Here is an 8,160-nt window from a genome sequence, read left to right on the forward strand (position 1 = left end):
GTCATTTGACTGTCAAAATTGTTCACCATGAAAACTATTTCAACTCTTTTCCTCCTCATATTTTTGTTCCGACCCCTTTGAGGGGGGATCTATATTCTCAATTGGGTTTTTTCAGACAATTTTGACCGAGCGATATATTCATCGTAGAGAGTTGCATCATTAAAAAACGTAGAATATCGAATTAAAAAGATTTTTCTGAATTTTGTTTTCTCTGGGAGTTATCGAGGTCTGAAATTTTGTGAATAATAGACAGATTTCCGTTGTTTTTATTGACATTTTCCGGAATTTTTCCTAAAGTTTCGTCAATTCTGCTAATATTTGTAAAAATTGTTTACCTAAGTACTGTTGAATTTAGTTTTAAAAAAAGTTTTGTTGATCATTTTGACTTAAATTTATGGCTAGATTTTTGACTGAATATTTCAAAATTCAGTCTTTTTCATCAAAAATTGCCCGAAATGAGCCTATTTTGTGCACTTTGATTAAATTTGTCAGAAATTCACACCCAAAACAACAAAAACATTTTTTAAGACTAAAAAGTGCTGTTTTTACTTCCCATTTCACTGAGAGTAGACCAGAATCAAATTTTTGCCGTTTTTCGCTAAATATACTCTATTCTTGTCAAAAACGCAGCTTTTTTTGATATTTTTTCTAACAAATTATCGAAATCTAAAAAATTTGAAACGATTGAGTGTTCTAAATGGACAAACAGCAAAAGCAGGGTTAATTTGGTCTTTAGATTCAAAAATACATCGGATTGCAATCAGTCGGTCTTTTCCTAAAAAAATCAATCGTTTTTATGTTAAGAGCAGAATAGTTCAAATCTTAGCTCACTGTTGATAGGTTCAAATGGCTTCCTAAACAGTTCCAAATTATTGTATCTGGTTTATTTATTCGAAAGATTATGGTTGTTTTGACTTATAAAAATGTTTGCTTTTTAGATTAACATTGACTTACAGAACTTTGTCACTATTTTTCTCTTAATTTGATCAATTTTTAATTTGATCAATCAACTTAGTGTCTACAGAAATAGAATGCTTCTTCTTTCTGTTCTTTCTATTGAAATTTTTTTTCATTTTTTTGCGGTTGAACGCGTTAAGATTGCTTTGTCGCTTTGATAATACTAGATTTCACAATTTTTTTTTTGATTTTTGGTATTGGCCCATTTTTCAGGGTTTTTTTTCTCGTTTTATCAAATAATCACGTTATTGACAGTTCACATATTACATTAGTGGCGTTCAAATTGAGGTACAATTGGGCATATAAAAGTCTTTAAAGGCATATGTTATGGTTTTATTGGCCTCAACACCCCTTTCTCAAGGAACTTAATTGAATTTTTTACATTTGTCTTTAACTGTCGTTTTTACTATGTGTTTTAGTCTTATTGTTTTTCCTGGATAATGAGGGATCTCCTGGTTTTTCAATGGGGAACAAATTAGCCTGTATTCTGATTTGAGTAGATAGCTGATGGCTTTCATGACTTTGAAAACTATTGTTTTCAAAATTAAAAAAAAACGCTTTTCAACTTCGCTTTTGTTCCTTTTGTCTATTTTTACGTAGTCTCTAAATTACAGTTCACATAAGACATTAGTTTTGTCGATGGAAGGTAAAAAAGTAAAAAAATCTTTTTTGTACAGAATTCGCAATGAATTTACCGGGTTCGACACGGGTTTTTCGCACAAAAAGTAAACTGATTTCGATTTTTGTCTATAATTAACGCTGTTTTGTAGACGTAAAACATATTCTGAATAATTACAGGTCTAAATCATTTTTTTTGTATGAATAGAGTGCCTATTTAAGTATATTCATTATGTAGCTAATGGCTTTCATGACTTTAATAAAAATTATTTTCAGAAAAAAAAGAAACAAAAGATTTGCTTATTTTTGCTCTTTTTCCTTTTTTGGTCTACTTGCTCATTAAAGCCAAGTCCTAAACCACATTTTTGACGTTTGAGAAGAGCTCAATTGAACATATTTTGAAAGGCAAAGTATGGCCTTACGGCTTCGACAGCGTTTTCTGGCAATTAGTTGAATTTTTTTGTTGTCTCTATTTGTTGTTCTCTTTGAAACCGCATAAAAAACTGATCGATGACAGGTCCTAATGCTCTCCTACAGAATCATATCTGATTATAAAATTGTTGGATGTTTTCAATTGATATCTATTGGTTTTCGTTACATTGAAATTAATTGTTTTTAAAAAAATAAGCCGGTTTTTTATCTTTGCTTTTTTTGTTCTTTTTTGTTTACTTGCCACCGAGCCTTCTTACGGCGTGGTCCTATATCTTTTCTGTAGAATTTTTTTTGTTTAGTTTCAGCTTTATCCGACGCCGTTTTACGACCTTGTTAGTAAGATTTTTTAAAATGGACATAAAATTTTGGATGTAATTAATGTTTGTTGTTATTGTTGAGTTTGGTTGTTCCTCTTGACTTGTTTTCTTAATAGTGACTGATCTCATCAATCTAATGCGGCAATTTTTACTCCACCGAATTTATTTGCGCTAAAGGCGATCTTTTTCATATACATTTTAAAAGAAACTTGAATTTTTGGTGGTTTTCTATCTGCTCCTCATTTGGTAGACATTTATTCCAAAAATGTGGATGAGCGGGTTTAGAATTTTAATTGCGAATGCACATTACCGAGCCTCCTTGTTAGCTTGAAAGTTCATCGGTGATTTCTGCCAAGTCAATGTTGAAACCTTTGCTTACTTGCACTTAACGTGGAAAGCTATACGAAGATACGAAAGTCAAACTCTTTTATCTCTGATAGAATAATGAAACTGAAAACACCAAAACTACCCCATGAAATAAATGCAAATAAAAGCAAGAACCAAAACAGTTGAAAATTGTTATAGTTTGTGTATCAATAGCTGTTAGAATACCTATTTAAATTTATTGATTTGAAGAATTGATAACCCAAAATTAGCAGTAGAATGCTATGAGACGAAAAATTGAATACGTTACAACGTTATTTGAGGAAACAGATTTACCCTTAGCAATTTTTTCATTTTGGAAAGTACTGATTGATACTTACACAAATCAAATAGCAGGCAGGTTGATAGAAAAAATGTGTGATAGCTTTGTAGCCCTGAAGTCTCAAAAAGGTAATCAAAAATTTAATCAATATTTGAAATGCTCAGATGTTATGTATGCTGAAGGGTCCGTATAAGGTATTGCTGCCTCGGTTAGTTCAAAAATTTTGAATTAGAGTGACTTACGCTCTGCTTACCAGATCTCACTAAATTTAAGTAAAGTAAAGTACTTTTGAGGGGAGAAAAATAATTTTTGAGGCAAGTCAAATGCCACCAAGTTCCTAATCTCCTGAACGCACAAAAAACTCTCATTACGAGCAGTGAAAAGATATATTATGTTACAAAAAATGAACCAGATGCAGAATTACAGTTATCATGACCCCATATAATTGTAACAAAAATCTTGACAACAAAATAAGGATCATAACAGGACAAGTCCTCAAACAAATTGAATGGATGATCTGAAAATTTAGAGCTGCTCCAAATGTTTCAAAAAAAGCCTGGCACTCGATTGCAGTAACTACAGAAATGATATTAAATTTTTGTTAGAGAAATGGTCAAAATTGAAAACTAATTGTTTTAACTTTTTTGTTAAACTTTTTCATTACAAAGATATCACCAAAACTTAAAATACAACTAACATGAAGGCCATCAAAAATAAGTCTGGATGTAAAAGAGACACAAATAAGAAAACGAGATTGAAAATTTTTCCAAAAAGAGTTACCAAAATAATTCCAATATTTTTTCATAGTAAAATCCTAAAACTATTTGCTAAAACTTACTCATTAACCCCCTGCAACCATTTATTGGTTTTATTGGCAGAAAAAAACTTAAAAATTAGCATTAATGGATGCCCAGAATTTTTAGCAAGAATTTTTCTTAACTTTCTGATAATAAGTTTGGTGTGAACATTAGATTTGCACGAATGTTAGAATAAAAATAATTGCATTGGGATACATAAACTAAAACTAACTTTTGACAAAGCAAATATGTCAAAAAATTTAATGAAATTTGACCGAATAAGCTGAAAAAAACTTTATTTAAAAACGTTCTAAAACTTTTAGAAAAATTATCTTTTGAAGTAACAGTGAAGTTATTTGATCGTAACAAAACTGTTGATAACAACAACACAGCAAAACTGGACTAAAATACAAAGAATTTATTGGAGTAACTGAAGATCAGTATCTTAGCCAGCAGAGTAAAGGATAATTTCGAACAATCATACAGAAGAAGCCTTTCTAAAATTTTCTTTAAACGTTTTGAAGCTTAGGTCCCCAAAACGACTATTTTGTTGCTAAAAATTTACTGAAACAAAGATTTAAAAAATTAAAAAAAGTAAAAAAAAAGTAAAAAACTGTTGCGCTCAATTTTAAGAGGCACATAACTGATAGGGAAATATCCTAAAAAATTGCTTGATTACTATTTGTTTTAATTCTTTAGTAATATTTTCTTCGAAACCAACGCACTCTAACCAAAATTTAGATATGAACTAATATATAAGCCATCAAAAACATGATGGCTTATCGCCAAATCTTTGATGTTATTATCTTAACAACTCCCCAAATCCTTGATGATAATATCTTTACAACGTTTGTTTGGCTAAATAAATAACACTCATTAACCATCTGCAAAAACTAAAAAAAACATTGGCTCCCAAAATAAGAGGAAAAAAAATCAAAATTGCAAAGTTTTTTTTACAAAAACATGAAAAATGCAAAAAATTAGTTAAATTTTCAGTATCAACGTCGGTAGAAACATTACATTATACATAAAGAAATTAAATTAAAAATACTTAGTTTTTAGCATTTAAACCACATAAACTATCGATTTTTGTCATTTAACCTTGTGATAAAAAACTAAGGAAATTTGACAAAAACGGCGAAAGATTGATTTGTTATAAGCTTAAAAACTTTGAAAACTGATTTTTTTATTTTATAGTGAGTTCACATTAAGATAAATAAAACATAGCTGGACAGATCCTCGCATTAAAATGAAGAAAATAATCGGAAAACAGAAAATCAAAAAACTGGCAGTCAAAGTTGACCAGATTGATTATTTCGAGCAAACTTCCACAACACAGGTTTTACACTTTTAGAGTAAAATAACAAAGTATGCATTTAGATTATTTAATTTGTTTCTTAATTTAAAGAGAACCATATTTTTCAGAATTATTTCACGACTAATAAGATAATGAGATTAATGAGGCGCAAAAAAACTAAGGCGCAAAAGCTGGTATGACTACAAAAGCGCAAAAAACAAAATAACACAATTTTATTATAACTGCGTAGTAACTTGTTAAAGGCCGATCAGGAAACATCTTCATTTGAAACCTTGTCTTTCAACATGTGAATATTGTAAGTCAACTTTACAATTAGAACATCCACAAGCTGTTCTTGTACGTTTCAGCTACAACTTGTTAATCTTATTTTTCTGACAGACTCAAAACATAAATGGCAAACGTTGGAAAATTGGTCGCGAAGGACAAGCAGGACATTTAATTCAACAGAGGCTGTAGGCCCAAGAAATTTTATTGGTTGCAAAAAATTCACACCGCTGCCCTGGTTGGTAGGTATTCGTAAGAACGACCTCTTTTTCCCTACTCTGATGCATTAACAACTTGGATATCAGGGCCTTGTTTTATCCTATGTTAAAATTGCCTTTCTGTGAGAGACAGACTTAAATTTTTTGAATAAGTGCAAATTAGATCACTCATGAAACAAAAACTAAGCATGAAAATGTCTTCTAAGAAAAAAATGAAGAAAAAGTGTTGTAGATCAAAGGCGTAAGAACAGTAAAAATTTTGCGTAAAAAGTCGCACACACATTTTTACAAAGAAGCTTCAAACTTTGTATGAGAGCATTTAAGAATCAACCACCCAGTAAGCAAAAAAACACCAATATTTACAAAAATCGCTTTTTTATGGTATCTGATTACCAAACAATCAAGTATCTCCAATTAGTTACACACCCCATGAATTAGGTCAAACAAATAATCGTAAAAAATTTCGAAGAATTTCGAGGAAAAATATTAAGTATAGGAAAAACGTTCAGAAATTAGACTTACATTCTTAAAAGGAAGCAAAATAATTTAACCATAAGAAAGTGATTAGAGACAACAGAAATACTAGCTCAAATTACACTTTCAGTACACAGTAGGAAATCTAAAATTAATACAAAAAACGCTAAAAAGTGATCAATAAGAGAATAATTTGCTCAAAATTTCTTCCTTAAAGTTTATTGAAAATTGTCTTATGAAACGTTGAACAAGGATTCCAAACGTACAATTGTCAGCTAAAAACTTTCGCAAAAAGCATTTGGTTGAAAAAATTAGAGTTGAAGATAAAGAAATGTTTTCATGATGCCACACGTGATAAATTTTTTCTCACTTTAAGAAAATAACTCACACTTTTTTCTCGTATTCTCTCAGAACTTGTATGAACATTACGACGCAGAGGTATACCCAAATCGTCACGGGCAATTATGCCCAGTGCGTGTATCTTGTTTTCGTTTTTATTATGTTAATACATTGAAAATGGAACAATATGGCGGAAAATAGCTACTTTAGCGGAAACCGGCAAAATGGAAAGGAAATTAGCAACCCGTGTTCGCAAAAGTGTCCTAATCCTAGACGCGAAAAACAAGTACAAACTTTATAACCTATTTTGTGTACGGCTTGTATCACGCATCTGCTCCATTTTTGTATCGATTTTTCGCACGCAATGCTCGATTTCGCATATAATCCGCAATTAAGCCTAACTTTATCATTACTTGTAAATTTAAGCCAACTTATTACTACTAGTAGTACTTTATTACTACTTTATTGCTTCGTATAGTACTTTATTACTACTTATTACTACTTATTAGTACTATTTTTTACTACTTATTAAAATCAGCCAGTCCCAACTTGATACAAAAAGCCTTTGATGTGCGAGGGATTTTTCGGAAAAAAATCAGTTTTTACGGTTGCATGTATTTGAAGTGCTTTAAAGCTTTGAAAGCTTCAATTAAATCTTTATTAAAGAGCTTTTTGCATGCTCAAAATGCGCGCGAATAATAGATACCTAAATTGACCGAAAACGTGCTACAAGACTTGTAACCTACTTTTGGTTCCGCAAGTTCTTTTCTTTCGCAATATTGGCGGAACCCCTTTTGTGAAAAGTAAGATACAAAGGATGTCTCCTAATTTCGTTCATTGTATGTATCTATTTTTGAGCCAATTTTACTAAGGCAGAAATTTTGGGGTATACCTCTGCGTCGTAATGAAAAAAAGCCACTCTAATACTTCTTCTTAATTTTGAGATTTGTGGAGCCGATTGACCCAAACACTTGTTTTCAAGTGCGGCATTTGTCTTAATATCCTTTGAAAAAAGAAGTCACCAAAAAAAACATAGCAGGACAAGTGCTGACGAACAATTCAAAGAAGTTTCAATGACTAAACAGAAAAAATAGACCTAGAATGGACTATGAGTGAATTGAGAAAACTATTTTTAAAAAATCAGATAAAAAATAAGAAAAAAAAAACAAAATATCAATGTCAAAATGCCGCATGTGAACAAAAAAACCACTAGCGAGAAATGCAATTTTCATTCAAACAAAAAACTAGGCCTTGAATGAGCTGTGAATGGATTGCGAAAACCATTTCGAAAAAAATCCGATCCAAAAAATCGAAAAAAAACAGTAAAAATCAGAGTGAAATTGCCCCATGTGAACAAAAAACCACTACCGAGAAAACGAATTTTTGTTCAAACACCATTTTTGCACTCTACTTTAAAATTAGAGCGAAAAAAATTCACGCCTTAAAACCACTCGCTTTTTCGCTCCATTATCTGTTTCGGCGTGACCAAAATCACTACTCCAATTTGACTTCAAAAATCATGAAAATGTGTGAACAGATCTTAAAAAAAACATAGCAAGACAAGTCCTGACGTACAATTCAAAGAATTTTCATTGACTCAACAGAAAAACTAGACCTAGAATGGACTATGAGTGAATTGAGAAAACCATTTTAAAAAAATCAGATTAAAAAATAAGAAAAAAAACAAAAAATCAATGTCAAAATGCCGCATGTGAACAAAAAAACCTCTAGCGAGAAATGAAAATTTAATTCAAACAAAAAACTAGGCCTAGAATGAGCT

Source organism: Convolutriloba macropyga, chromosome 11 (assembly GCF_964194025.1).
Source record: "Convolutriloba macropyga chromosome 11, txConMacr16.3, whole genome shotgun sequence".
NCBI classification, from domain to species: domain Eukaryota; kingdom Metazoa; phylum Xenacoelomorpha; order Acoela; family Convolutidae; genus Convolutriloba; species Convolutriloba macropyga.